Source organism: Entelurus aequoreus, linkage group LG10 (assembly GCF_033978785.1).
Source record: "Entelurus aequoreus isolate RoL-2023_Sb linkage group LG10, RoL_Eaeq_v1.1, whole genome shotgun sequence".
NCBI lineage: Eukaryota > Metazoa > Chordata > Actinopteri > Syngnathiformes > Syngnathidae > Entelurus > Entelurus aequoreus.
Window position 1 is genome coordinate 12,889,088 of NC_084740.1, and position 15,713 is coordinate 12,904,800.

At 36.2% G+C, this 15,713-nt stretch overlaps 1 protein-coding gene across 1 annotated transcript in view; it reads right to left on the reverse strand.

Annotated features, from left to right (window-relative positions):
• Nucleotides 1–15,713, reverse strand: part of fxyd6 (FXYD domain containing ion transport regulator 6) — a 41,303-nt gene that overhangs the window by 24,815 nt on the left and 775 nt on the right. The window lies entirely within an intron of this gene.

Genomic DNA, 15,713 nt, shown 5'->3' on the forward strand with positions numbered 1-15,713 from the left:
TCTTCTATGCTCTTCATTCTCAGAAGTGATGACAAACATTTTTTGTAAATTTGCTGGTAATGTTTTGCTTTTAGCCTTAAACATGACACATAATGTCTGTAACTTTACTAGCTCCTGTAATTTCAATAAACCTGAATTAATGAATAATATGTTAGTGTGTTCTAAGTAATCTACTTTATGAATAATCCTTATAGCTCTTTTCTGTAGTTGATACAATGCCTTTATGTTACTCTTATATGTGTTCCCCCACACTTCCACACAGTAGTTGATATATGGCAATATAAGTGCACAATACAATATACGCATTGCCCTATAATCTAACACATATTTTACCTTATTTAATATAAAAATACTCTTAGACATCTTTTTCCGCAGATGTGCAATATGAGATTTCCATGTCAGACCGTCATCCAGTATCACTCCTAAAAATCTAAGTTCAGAAACCCTTTCAATATCTATTCCATTTATTGACAATTTGATCGTTTCTTCCCTTTTCCTCTTACAAAAAATCATGAACTTTGTTTTTTCTACATTTAATGATAATTTATTGGCATCAAACCATCTCTTAAGTTTAATCATTTCCTGTTCAATAATTTTTGATAATGTTTTTAAGTCGTGTCCCGAACTATAAAAGTTGGTGTCGTCCGCAAATAATACAAATTTCAATAACTTTGATACCTCACATATATCATTAATATATAAAATAAACAATTTTGGTCCCAAAACCGAACCTTGTGGAATTCCACATTCAATCCTCATTTGTTCAGATGTATTACCCATAAAATCCACAAACTCTTGTCTATTATCTAAATAACTTCTTAGCCAGTCTAAAACTACTCCTCTCACACCAAATGAATACAACTTGGACAATAATATAGAATGATCTATAGTATCAAATGCTTTTTTAAGATCGATAAATACCCCTATAGTGTATTTCTTATTATCAGTTGCTGTTGCTATATCCTCAATTATATTCATTACAGCTGAAGCAGTGGATCTATTGGTCCGGAATCCATACTGGCTCTCACTCAACAGCATGTTCTTTTCAATAAAACTATCTAATTTTTTTACAAATATTTTTTCAATTATTTTAGAAAATTGTGACAGTAGTGACACTGGTCTGTAATTAGTGAATCTATGTTTATCTCCCGTTTTAAAGAGTGGAATTACCTTTGCTACCTTCATTTTATTTGGAAAGGTCCCTGTTTGAAAAGAAAGATTAAAAATATAACAAAGAGGTTTGATGATACAGTCAATAGTCTTTTTTACAATTATCATGTCTATACCATCACTGTCTGTTGATGTCTTATTTTTCAGTTTTGTTACCACCGATACAATTTCATTTTCACTAACATATCCTAGAAGCATGGACTGTAGCACTTTGCTTCCCCCTCTCCATCCACTCTGTATATCTTTATGTTCTCCAATACTCTCTGCCAATTTGGGTCCAACATTCACAAAAAAAGAATTGAATCCGTTTGCCACTTCATTCATATTTGTTATCATCTTATTATCCTCATTGATAAAATGGCTTGGTGGGTTTGTAGGCCCAGATGTTTTTCCTATTACCTTGTTCAGAATATTCCAAGTTCCTTTGATATTGTTTTTATTTTTTTCTAGTAAATTATTATAATATTCTCTTTTTGCTTGTCTCATTATTGTTATCAATTTGTTTTTGTAAACCTTATATTTTGTTTCAGCATCCTTTGTTTTTACTTTTATGAAATCTCTATAAAGTTTGTTTTTCTTTTTACAAGCATTCTGTAGTCCCTTTATAATCCAAGGCTTTTTATTGTAGCTGTCTCTTTGTTTCCATACATTCGGACAATGCTTTTCATACAATGATAAATATATATTAAGAAAAGCCTCATATGCAGCATTTGCTTCTCCCCCATACACCTCATTCCAGTCTGTTTCAAATAAGTCCTTCCTAAACCTATTTATTGCCTCTTCAGTTCTTTTCCTTACATATCTATGAGTTTTTTCCTCCCTCTTTTTATCAATTGGACAGTCATAAGTAAGAAACACAGGTAAGTGGTCACTTATATCATTAATTACTAGTCCACTTTTTATATTATTTTTTATGTCATTTATAAAGATGTGATCAATTAACGTTGCACAATTTGTCGTTATTCTACTGGGTTTGGTGATCAATGGATAAAGCCCTCTACTATATACCACATCCAAGAAGTCTCTTGTTGATTTATTTCTGGGTGAGCTTAGCAGGTCTATGTTATAGTCGCCACACATGACAAATGTTTTATTTTCCTTCACCTTACACAATAATTCTTCCAAACTATCATTAAATGCTTCTACTTTAGACCCAGGTGTCCTATACATACACGTAACAATAACATTTCTCTTCTTTTCTATTTCTACCTCTACAGTTACACATTCAAATAAATCATCAATTACCACTGTCATACATTCCACAGGTCTACATTTCAATTCACAGTCAACAAACAGGGCCACACCTCCTCCCTTCTTGTTTCTTCTACTACAGTGATACAACTCATACCCGTCAATGGAGAAATCGATACCTCTGTCTTTATCGATCCATGTTTCAGAAAGTGCTATTATTTTGAATTTGCCATTTAGAGTCTTCAGGTATTCGTCAATCTTTGAGAAATTTGCATATAAGCTTCTACAGTTGAAATGTATTAAAGAAAATGTATTATCTAAACTAACATTGTCATTGAATTGTTCCTCTGTGTAGTAGTCACATGTAGCATTGATTGAGTTGAACAGATGGTTTTCTGGATCAACATCATTTTCAAAGTCATACAGTTTATAGTCCATGTATTCAGCTCTTAGAAACTTTTGATTCTCAGTTGTCTCACCTTCTCGCTGCGTAGCCTTCCCCGTCTCCAGCCAAGGATGAGCCGTGTCAGTCATAAGTCTAGCAGGTCTCATCTATATTGATCCAAGTCGCGGAGCTCTCGGATCATGACAACTTTGGCTTCTTCATATGGTCCATTTAGCCGAATCATGATTTTGCAGTTCCGTGTCCATGTTGCTTGTATCTTGTTTTCTTTTCTGAGGATGCGTGCTTGTCTTGCAATGTCAGCGTTCTTCTTGGTAAGATGTTCATTGATGTAAACCCCAGTTCCCTTCAGCTTCCTTCCCTGCCGTAGTAACTCCGTCTTGTGTTTCCGATTTACAAACCGGATCACAATGGCTGGGTTGGTTCTGCTGTCCTTCCTGGGGATAGTATGGCACGCTGAAATGCTGCCACTTTGAAGAGTCATGTTCTTACTGGAAAAAAAGTTAATTACTTGCCGTTCAAGTGTCACAAGTTCGTCTGCCGGGGCTTCGGCGTCCTTGTCAGCGTCCCTGCTGCGAGTCCCGGCCACTCTTGCATATGTGCGATGTTTGGTTTCTAGTCCACTTATAATTAAATCGTCCATTCTGGTGTACTGTTCAATTTCGTCAATTCTTGCTTCTAGGTCAACAATTTTCTTGTCTTTTTCCTTGATGATGTTTTTCAGCATTTTGATTTCGGTCAACAACTCCATGAGTGTGTCTTGCTGTTTGGCCACTGTCCTTACATCCTCCGACAGGGAGTTAAGCGATTTTCTGATCTCCTCCAAGTCTTCCTCGAATTTCTTGTGTTTCGCACTCATTTTCTTAATTCACTTGGTTTTCTTCTTAATTTCAGTTCGGTTTCTTTACTGGCTAAAACTCACAACCCAAATTGCCGAGACGCGTCACTGCACTTTCGCCTTCCCACCGATGGGGTCCCGTCCGGCCTGGCAAGCCTCGCTCCAGCCTCTCTCCTCTCCCGGGCCTCGCCGCAGTCACCTGCCGGTCTCGTCTCCACGAGATGGTCCCGCTGCTGCCAGCCGCTAGCCGTTAGCCGCCAGCCTGGCCTCTCCCTCGCCGCCCTGCTGCCGTCACTTGCCGCCGCGAGAAAGCTGCTGGTCCCGCCGCAGTGAGGTGGTGGTGCCGCCGCTGCTGGCCGGTAGCCGGGCCTCTCCCTGCTTGGTTGGTGCGGGCCTCACTGCTGTGTAGCCGGGCGACGGCGGCATGAGCCTCTTCCTTTCCAGATGTTTCGCGTTCGTTTGTGGCGTGCTGCTGCTCGGCCCCGCTGTGGTCTGCTGTGGCGTGCTGCTGCTCGGCCCCGCCGTGGTCTGCTGTGGCGTGCTGCTGCTCGGCCTCGCCGTGGTCTGCTGTGGCGTGCTGCTGCTCGGCCTCGCCGTGGTCTGCTGTGGCGTGCTGCTGCTCGGCCCCGCCGTGGTCTGCTGTGGCGTGCTGCTGCTCGGCCTCGCCGTGGTCTGCTGTGGCTGTGGCGTAAACGATGTTGTCCTCTGTTTATGCTACCGAGAAAACGAAGGCCATTCCCCTCCCCCCATTTGTTCCAATCAGGGTTTTATGCTGCCGATATCAATCGGCAGCATACTTGCACCCTCCCCACGGACGCCTCATGACCTTGGCCTGTTTTAGTCATGCGGGCTTCGTCATGTGACACGTCTCAGTTAGAACAAGGGCAATGACATCTTTACCGAGATCCTGATCCATTTCACCTTTAGAGTCTGTCCTGCGGGGCGCCTCAAGACTTCGGGGCAGACGCAGCAGCATGAGAAAAGTCAAGAAAAAAACACTCCGCTACACTGTAAAAGCGCTACACTATAAAAAAAATGGACAATTGCTTTTTTCCAATAGAATACTGTAATCAAAATGTACTGTGGTATTACAATATATGACTGTAAACATTGACGATAACCTTATATTTTCACTACAAGCTTTGCTTCTTCCTACTCCTTTTCGGAAATTTAGTGAGAAATGAAAATGGGTTTTATGTGATGCATTACGCTGACATTGTTTACATGTTCGAAATAAAGGGAAATAATTAACTGCTTTTTTACAGTAAAATACTGTATTCACAATGTACTGTTGTATTACAATATATGACTGTGATACTTACATTATCCTCGTATTTCACAGAAATTAACTGTTGTTTCATAGTAAAATACCGTAATCAAAATGTCAGAATAATTGTATCTAAGTTATCACGAAACTTTGTGTTTCAATGAGTTCCCGGCGAGCAGACAAAAGCCGTCTTTGATCTTACCAATCAAAAGGCTTGTAAAACTCCACTGTGTAGGATGGGAAGCGACATGAAGGTGTCGGTTTCTTTGATGTATTGTAATCCACATAAAGATTTTGTCTTGACCCGAGATCTACAAAGCGGAGAGGAGGCAGGGCCTGACCCCCTCCAGGCACCTTTTCTTTGAACTGTTTTGTAACCAAAGGCGACGGCTGTTTACGACCCCCCTTCCTTTAGAAACAGCTGTTACCATGTAATCAGGGAAAGTCCAAATAAAAGAGGAGGCGTAAAATCTTTCATCAGAGCGTGGTGGAAGACTGTACAAAGAGTACAGCCCAGACGTTTCTCCTCAATTGAGCTAAATTGAATTCTGTCTTTGTTTAATGCCTTGCTTCTTGTCTGTTTAATAGATGTCATCAGTGTTTGAACCTGACACAAAATTTGCTGTAACATTACAACAAATTATTGTAAAAATGGATATATATATATATATATATATATATATATATATATATATATATATATATATATATATATATATATATATATATATATATATATATATATATATATATATATATATATATATATATATATATATATATATTATATAAAAATATAATATAATACAATAATATATCAGTATATATTATATACTGTATATTTATGTAAATATTACATATATTTTATATTGCTACTATGGTACATTCTTAGTCTACTTAATACCTGCATTATCCTTTCCATCCTTACCCTTTCCATCATTTGTAACTGAGCTACTGTGTGGAACAATTTCCCTTGGGGATCATTAAAGTTTGTCTCAGTCTAAGTGTATAACATTATATTTCACAGCAATTCACTGTTGTTTTACAGTGAAACACTGTAATCAAAAGTGACTGTAACATTGCGTCGAAAGACAGGTAAAAATTACGCTAACCTAACATTTCACAGCAATTAACTGGTATTTCAAAGTAAAATACTACAATCAAAATATTCAAATATTACTGTAACAATACGACAAATGACTACAAGAATGACAATAACCTTATATTTCACAGGGATTAACTATTATTTTACAGTAAAATACTGTATTTAAAATCTACTGAAAAATTACAACATACAATATCCTTTTATTTCGCAGAAATTAATTGTTATTTCATAGTAAAATACTATGATTGTGATGATCCGTTGCCCGGATCATGTTTTGTTTTGGTTTAATGACTCCCTTAGTTCTGTTTCAGCACTCCTGGGTTTTGCGTTTTTTGGGTTGCCATGGGTGCTGATTATTTTCCACCTGCCTTTGATTAGTGTTCGGGATGCTCACCTGCTCCCGGGCACTATTTAGAGAGCTACTTATTCCTACTTTTCACCACACTCGGTCTGGCTGTTTTCTTGCGTTATGCAACAAGTTACGTTGGTATACCTTTTGATTCCTGTTTCTATGCTAAGTTTTCTCGTTAGTTTTTTCCTTAACTTCCTGTGCTGTCGTCACGCTTTCCTGCATGTTTGTATTTTGCCTGATTTATGGATAATAAATCATGTTCCTACCTGCACGCTGCCTCCGGAGTTCCGTCTGCATCTTGGACACGACCCGCGCATTAACCATGCGACCACCCTACCGTAACAGTGATCACAATTTACTGTAACTTTACATCAAATGATTTTAAAATGAAGATAACCTTATATTTCAACCTTATATTTCACAGGAATTAACTGTTATTTTACAGTAAAATACTGTATTTAAAATGTACTGAAACATTACAACATACAATATCCTTCTTTTTTTTCCACAGAAATGAACTGTTATTTCATAGTAAAATGCTGTGATTGTGATGATCCGTTGCTCGGATCATGTTTTGTTTTAGTTTAAAGACTCCCTTAGTTCTGTTTCAGCACTCCTGGGTTTTGAGTTTTATTGGTTGCCCTGGATGCTGATTATTTTCACCTGCCTCTGATTAGTGTTTGGAACGCTCACCTGCTCCCGGGCACTAATCAGAGAGCTATTTATTCCTGGTTTTCGCCACACTCGGTGTGGCTGTTTTGCTTGCGTTATGCAAACAAAATTGATTCCTGTTTCTATGCTAAGCTTTCTCGTTAGCTTTTTCTTTAGTTTCCCATGCTATCGGCACGCCTTCCTGTATTTTTGTATTTTGACTGATTTATGGATAATAAATCCTTTCCCTGCCTGCACGCTGCCTCCGAAATTCCGTTTGCATGCGACCACCCTAACATAACAGTGATCACAATTTACTGTAACATTACAACAAATGATTGTAAAAATGAAGATAACCTTATATTTCACAGCAATTAACTGAGAATTTTACAGTAAAATACTGTGATTATTACCGTGAAGTAAAAGCAATTATTAGCCATTAATTTACTGTGAATTTAGAATTAAGATTTTTAAATTTTAAAGATTAAAAACTCTCCAGGAAGTCGTTGTTTCGAGGATTTGTCCAAGGGAAGGCTCACAGTGTCAGACTTTAAGTTATTAATTTTTTTGGTCGCATAACTTTCTTAATAAACTCAACAAACTAAACACATTTAGAATATAAAAACAATAAAAAACAATTATTCGTCTTTCACACAAAAAATCTCTTCTTTTTTTCCTCTTTCAAAGAGCAATTATTTAATTTGTTTTAACTATTAAATGAACCTAAAATATGACTTATTTCATCTTTGTGAAAAATATTGGACACAATGTGTTGTCCAGCATATGAGATACGATGCAAGTGTAAGTCACTGTGACACTCCTGTTTTAAATGTTTTTATTTTTTTATAAATGGCTGTGATGATAATGTCAATGAGGGATTTCTAATTACTGCCATGTTGGGATTCTTATTAATATTGATATTGTTGTTGATATTGTTCATTTTTGTTTGACTACTTTTGTATTGTTTTGTGTCATGTTTGTGTGTTATCTCAATTGCTCTGTTGACCGCTATTCTGAATGAGGCTGGGCCTGGTTTCGTTTTGGAATTGGAATTGTATTATTATGGTATTATTGTGTATTATTTTGTTGGATTGATTAATAAAACTTTTTTTTTTTAAAAGAGCATTTACAATTGTTTATAATTTTTTTAATGAAAAAAATAATGGCACGAGCAACAAAATCAATTAGGAAAAAGGAAAATAATAATAATAAATAATAACATACATCATTTTTTTAAAATACAAAATAAATGAAAAAAGATAAAAACATAAACAAAATGTTTTATCTTATTTAACATTTTCTGCACACAGGGACGCATTGAGCCCATCTACAAAAAGTGCCTAAAAGTCATCAAGTATTTATTTGCGACTAACTTCAGACTTTGAAAAACACCGAAGAAAATGTCATAAAGCCAGATTACTGAGACTTGAGAATACACTGTATTATGTTAAATGTGTTCAGGTCAGAAAATTCCATAACGTTTTTATCGTGTGCTTTACGGCGCCATCTATCAGCATGAGTCCATGTAGTGTATGTCCAGCAGGCTGTTTGTCTTTCATTCTATTACGGGGACAATTAGCAGCAGTAGCCTTCCTCTCTGCTTCTGCACTAGCTAGTTGCTTGTTAAATATACTTTGAAGTGTAGTATTAATTTAAGAAAATACATAAGTAATAAATAGCAAATGAATCAGTCTAAAATGGATTAATAAACATAAATTGATAGGCATATGGCTTTGTATTGTATCATATATTTAATATTAATGCCTCATTTTATATGCATTTCCTGCATGTAACCCTTATGCATTCATTAAAAAAATCTTGATTTTGGTTATCATTTGTGAACAAACACCCACACGGTCTCATATAATCCAATACAAAATCTGCACCGATAACAAGAGGCATCGACTGAACAATTTGTCATGCAGGTGTTTCGTAATATTTTGACCCTCTCAAGCCACTTAAATAGTAGAGACACTGCAAACTAAAACCACAATAATAAACATATTGTTATGAAATAGATCGTGTTGATATTGCAGGTGTACTGTGGATAATGCATATGTTTAAGAGCTATTTCTTTATTCATAATCATGTTTGAATCAGCTCATATTTTTTTCCTTAATTTTACTCTGTATACTAGTTTCTCTTTGTCTTCAGATTGCCTGGTTAGACAGGGTCGTAAACCATCAGGAATGTGAACACAACCCCCAAGTCTCTCTTCTTATCAGTGTTGAGGGGGGGGGGGGGGCTTTCTTTGTGTGAAAAGAGTTGCTTTTTGCCTTTGGAAGGCCAGATCAACTTGGGCTACGCATTTGGATGTGTTGTTCGAGGCTGGTCTCTATTCTCAAATATTTGACAATAAATTACAAAATACCTATTCTATGCTTGGTGGTACCTTTTGAGTTCAGTTGATATGTCATTAAGGAACTTGGGACTGACCAGCGTTTTACATCCCACTTGGAGGAACATCTGGTCAAACGCAACAGTACCTAATGTTATGCCCTGCTCTGAAGGAGGCTCTTAAAGAGGCTTTTAATGGAATATAATATGATAACACTTTATTGTTTTTGCACTTAAAAAATACAACTCAATTAGCAGTATTACAATAAATTAATTCATCATAAATAATTTCCCTCCAAAGTGCAATCAATAAACTTGTGGGTTAGACCTTCAAAGTCTTAAATATATTCAATTCTAAGATGCAACTTGAATGGCTGGTAACGCAGACCAGTGCATCTGTCAGTATTTTTTCCCAAGGGAATCCTAGTGTGTGTGTGTGTGTGTGTGTGTGTGTGTGTGTGTGTGTGTGTAATTCACAGACAAAATGACGCACGCCACCCAAAGAGTGTGTCGGCCTCATTCATCTTTTGTGCCAGGCTCTCTCTGCTATTGCTTATGTGGAGCTGCACCAATTTCGACAGAGAGGAACTCCCTGTTGCCTGCATGACAGAGGCGACGAGAAAATGGCAGACACCGATGGTGGTGGTCTCGCTGTATGGGGAGGCCGGGGGGGGGGGTGGTTGAGGAGGAAATGAGGTGATGAGGATGGCTGCAGGGGAAGAGCACGGGGGAAGACAGTAGGGATATTAGATAGTGACGTCAACAAGAGGATTACGTTTAAAAGGCGAGCTTGAGAGCATAGATACTGCCATTAATTATGGATCTATATCTTTATACTGTTACTTTTGGTTTGTACATGTTTTTATACAAGATCCTGTAGCTTTCAGGCCTTCTAATTGTATGTCAATTGTAGTTTAAACACATGTGTGCACCGATTATTGACTTTTAAACGGCATAAATAACAAACATATTTTGAATATTCTCACAGTGGGCCCCATTCAGCAATAAGTACCTAACTTTTCCTCATATCTTTTTTCCTAAGTGATTTCCTAAGAGGAGTCCATTCAAATTCATGACGTGTTCTTAAACGCCCAAATTGTTCCCACCTGCTGCTCTTAAGTTGCTGAATGCCAAATGGTTAGCGCGTGCGTGACTATCATAATTAGTAAATAAACACGCCCTTATTTCCCCAAATTGAATATGTAAACACCCTTAATTCCCCATATAAGGGCACAATTCCGGAGGAAAAGCCGGACATCAAACACACGGAGAAAACACAAACAGATTACAGAATAGAAATTTGTGTTATCCCGCAGGGGAAATACATAATGTCAAAACGTAAGTTTAAGAAAGGGGGGACCGCTGAGGTAGCCTAAAGCGTTCAAGTAAATATTTGTCACTTCCGGCAAATAGGTCTACATGGTCGTGAAATATGCGCTCGCTCCCCAGGGCACGATCTGCAGCATCTTGCAGTAGCAGCAAAAGTAATGCCATTGTGTGTGAGTGTGTGTGTGTGTGTGTGTGTGTGTGTGTGTGTGTGTGTGTGTGTGTGTGTGTGTGTGTGTGTGTGTGTGTGTGTGTGTGTGTGTGTGTGTGTGTGTGTGTGTGTGTGTGTGTGTGTGTGTGTGTGTGTGTGTGTGTGTGTGTGTGTGTGTGTGTGTGTGTTGAAATGTCTATATATTGCTCATTTTGCTATATGTCTGTCTGTCTGTCTGTCTGATCTATATATATCTATATATATATATATATATATATATATATATATATATATACATATATATATATATATATATATATATATATATATATATATATATATATATAAATAAATATGTATATATATATATATATATTGTGTGTATGTATATATATATATATATATATGTATATACACACATTATATATATATACACACATATATATATATATATATATATATATATATATATATATATATATATATATATATATATATATACACATATATACATATACTGTATATATGATATCAATTTAACATTAGACAATAGAAGTAAGGGAACTTGTTACACTTAAGAACAAATAGGTCACCCTAAGAGTGCTCTGGAGCACTCGTAGATTTTGTTCTTACCTACGAACAAATCCCAGCAAAGAAAACATTGGTGAATACAAAAATCTCCTTAAAAACTTCGTAAGTGGGCCTAAGAACAACATTTGTTCTTAAGAACGGTTGCTGAATAGGGCCCAGTGTGCTTTGCTTTTATGGAAACAAATGACTAAATGACTTACACATGCATCAAGCCGCCCCTCCTGATATGTAGATGACGAGCTGTGCATGGTTGTGTAAAGAAACGCATGTAAAATGGTAATTAACGAGCGGCAAGGAAGGCGCTTCATGTGACATTTTTACCGCAAATGTAGTCCTAGCCCCTTCCTGCCCCGTCAATGAAATTAATAACATGGGAACATTTCCTTTGATATTTAGTGCTGGGCTTGTCCTACTGGATTCGAATCCCTGTCAGAGATGTGATAGTTTTGTTTTGTCACAATTAATGTTTTGTGTTTTAGTTATATAGAAACATTTATTTTGCAAAATTGTTTTGATTAGCATTAGACTTAGACTAACTTTATTGATCCACAAGGGAAATTGTTCCTCACAGTAGCTCAGTTACAAAGGATGGAAAGGGTAATGCACACAAGGGCCCAAAAAGAGAGCGAAAACAAAATATATAAAGTAGACTAAAATGTACCATAGCAGCAATATAAAATAACATATATGTAATATTATTAAAGTTATTAATGGGGCCCTATTAGGCAAAATCAACCTTTTTTTAACCTATAGGTACCTTCTGTCAGAATAATTGTATCTAAGTTATCACAAAACTTTGTGTTTCAATGAGTTCCCGGCGAGCAGACAAAAGCTGTCTTTGATCTTACCAATGAAAAGGCTTGTAAAACTCCACTGTGTAGGATGGGAAGCGACATGAAGGCGTCGGTTTCTTTGATGTATTGTAATCCACAGGAAGATTTTGTCTTTACCCGATATCTACAAAGCGGAGAGGAGGAAGGGCCTGACCTCCCTCCAGGAACCTTTTCTTTGAACTGTTTTACGACCTTTTCTTTGAACTGTTTTGAGACCAAAGGCGATGACCGTTTACGACCCCCCTCCCTTAGAAACAGCTGTTGCCATGTAATCAGGGAAATTCCAAATAAAAGAGGAGGCGTACAATCTTTCGTCGGAGCGTGGTGAAACACTGTGCAAGGGTATAGGTCTATGCGTTTCTCCTCATTGAGCCAAATTGAATTCTGTCTGTTTAATTACGTGCTTCTTGTCTTGTTTAATAAATGTCATCAGTGTTTGAACCTGACACCTGCTGTTGTATGTTTGGATCTTCAAAAGTCCCGAAAATTTGAAATCAAAACATGGAGGCATTGTGGGGATATTTATAAAACAATCTTGCCTTACTTCCAGAAAACAAGCCCTATTGGTGACGTTTTTGCCATTGGTGACATCAACGGATCAATATGTGGTAAACATTTAGCCAAAGTTCTTTGCGTGAGTACGCCATTGTAGTCTGTGCTGCAGTCAATAAGTTCTTCCTTTTTCGCTATCCTCTTATTGTGGGGCAGACTGGCTCGTACATGCACATGCATCCTGTGCTGTTGCCATTTCTCATACAAAGTAGCGTATACTGTAGTGCGCTAAAAACTACAACAAAGATGGCGGGGAGAGGACGCTGTCAAAGTGGAGGCACGCAAATAAGGAGGCGCATATAGAAGACGGCGGCGGGGGAGGGTTTGTTTTTTTGTTTTTTTTTGCCCCTGCGGACTGTGTTGATCTATATTGATATATAATGTACAACACAATTATTATTATTATTATTATTTTTATTTCTTGTGCGGCCCGGTACCAATCGATCCACGGACCGGTACCGGGGCGCGGCCCCGTGGTTGGGGACCACTGATGTAGACCACAAGGAAGTGTTTTAAATGTAGAAAAAAAAATCATAATATGACCCCTTTATAGTATTAAATTGATTATTAAAATATTAACAAAATTAGTAATGAAATAATCAATTTCTTACCCAGCAATTCGGTTTAAAACAAAATGAAATGAAATTGACTTCAAGTTTGATTCAAAAAAGTTAAAAAAAAATCGTTTCACATTAAAAAAATAAAAAATAAAAAAAACAAGTCATTGCTGGGTACTCAAAATAAAAGTGTGTAGAACCCCTTGAGCACTTGCATACATTTTGAGGTTAATACAAAATAATCCAAATATTAGACAACTGCGTTGACAAGGAATACACTGTCCTAACAGGATACAAATTACTAAATTAATAACATACATGTCAAATAAAATGCACTTCGGCGTGGTCTTATGGCTGTGCAGCAAGCGCAAACTGGAACTTATGTAATTTTGCTTGAACACCTGCAGACATTTAGAGGTTTCTACAAAATAAACTAACTATTAGACAACTGCGTAGACAAATGACTATTTTTCGCACGCACATTCACTGTACAAACATACATATACACATACTGTATATGTACAGTACATATACATTCACTGTATATATATTAGGGGTGTGGGAAAAAATCGATTCGAATTCGAATCGCGATTCTCACGTTGTGCGATTCAGAATCGATTCTTTTTTTAATTTTTATTTGTATTTAATTGTTTTATTTTTAATTTTTTTTATTAGTCAATCCAACAAAACAATACACAGCAATACCATAGCAATGCAATCCAATTCCAAAAGCAAACCCGACCCAGCAACACTGCAATAAACAGAGCAATTGAGAGGAGACACAAACACGATAGTATCAATATTAGTTACAATTTCAACATAGCAGTGATTAAAAATCCCTCATTGACATTATCATTAAACATTTACAAAAAATAAAAATAAAAGAACAATAGTGTCACAGTGGCTTACACTTGCATCCCATCTCATAAGCTTGACAACACACACTGTGTCCAATATTTTCACAAAGATAAAATAAGACATATTTTTGGTTCATTTAATAGTTAAAACAAATTTACGTTATTGCAATCAGTTGATAAAACATTGTCCTTTACAATTATAAAAGCTTTTTACAAAAACCTACTACTCTGCTTGCATGTCAGCAGACTGGGGTAGATCCTGCTGAAATCCTATGTATTGAATGAATAGAGAATCCTTCTGAATTGGGAAAAAATAATTTTTGAATTGAGAATCGTGTTGAATTGAAAAAAAAAATCGATTTTGAATCGAATCGTGACCCCAAGAATCGATATTGAATCGAATCGTGGGACACCCAAAGATTCACAGCACTAATATATATATATATATATATATATATATATATATATATATATATATATATATATATATATATATATATATATATATATATATATATATATATATATATATATATATATATATATATATATATATATATATATATATATTACAAATAAATAAATAAATAAATAGAAAACATTTTCAAAATAAAATAAAACAAATGCATGCATGACATAACATGGCAATGAGGTTTGAAGAAAAACGCCACCTTTGAGGCATCCACACCGCAGAATAACTACAAATTCTCAACAAAAATTAACAAATAATATGACATGTATGTTAATACAGGTGTTCATAACCTTTTGGACATTGGGAGCCCATTTTTGTAACTACACAGGGACTACACTACACAGGGACCCATTCAAATATTGACACTCACCAAGGAATCCGACGCTTGATTTTATTCGTCTTCGGTAATTATATCTAACCTACTTACAGTTTACAACCTTGTCAAATGATATGAAAGCATGTGTTGATTACAAAGATTATTATCAAAGCTGATAAATACTAATAATAAATACTAATCAAATAAACTGCAAAAGAAAAACTGATGAACAATACATTTACTTAAAATTACGCAAAGCTAATATTAATTCTAACTAAATTAATGATAAATAAAAATAATATATATGTTTCCTGACTAAACTGTCAAAAAAATAAAGTGCAAATGAAAATGCATCTTTTCCACTTTAGTCATAATTTTTGCTCTTGAAAAACCTCTGACTTCTTATGTTTGTTTGATATTGTCACTACTGCCACAAGTGGTGGGAAAGTGTATTGCAACTGGCTGAGAAACAGATCATTATAAATGATCAATTAAAAAAAATAATAAAATACTGAGATATTACTGTAATACTAAATGAAAAAGTGTGATTTTTTTTTTGGTGATGTGCTCAAAATAAAATGATGCTTAGGTTCCCCAATTTCGCCAGACCACGCCCTCTGACGTCATTTAACGGCAACCTCAACATATAGACTCGCTGTGTCTTTAGTGTCCGGAATCTACAAAGCAAATGCCATGACGTCACAGGGTTCCCTGGCATTTACGCCGACAAAAATCCGGGACTCC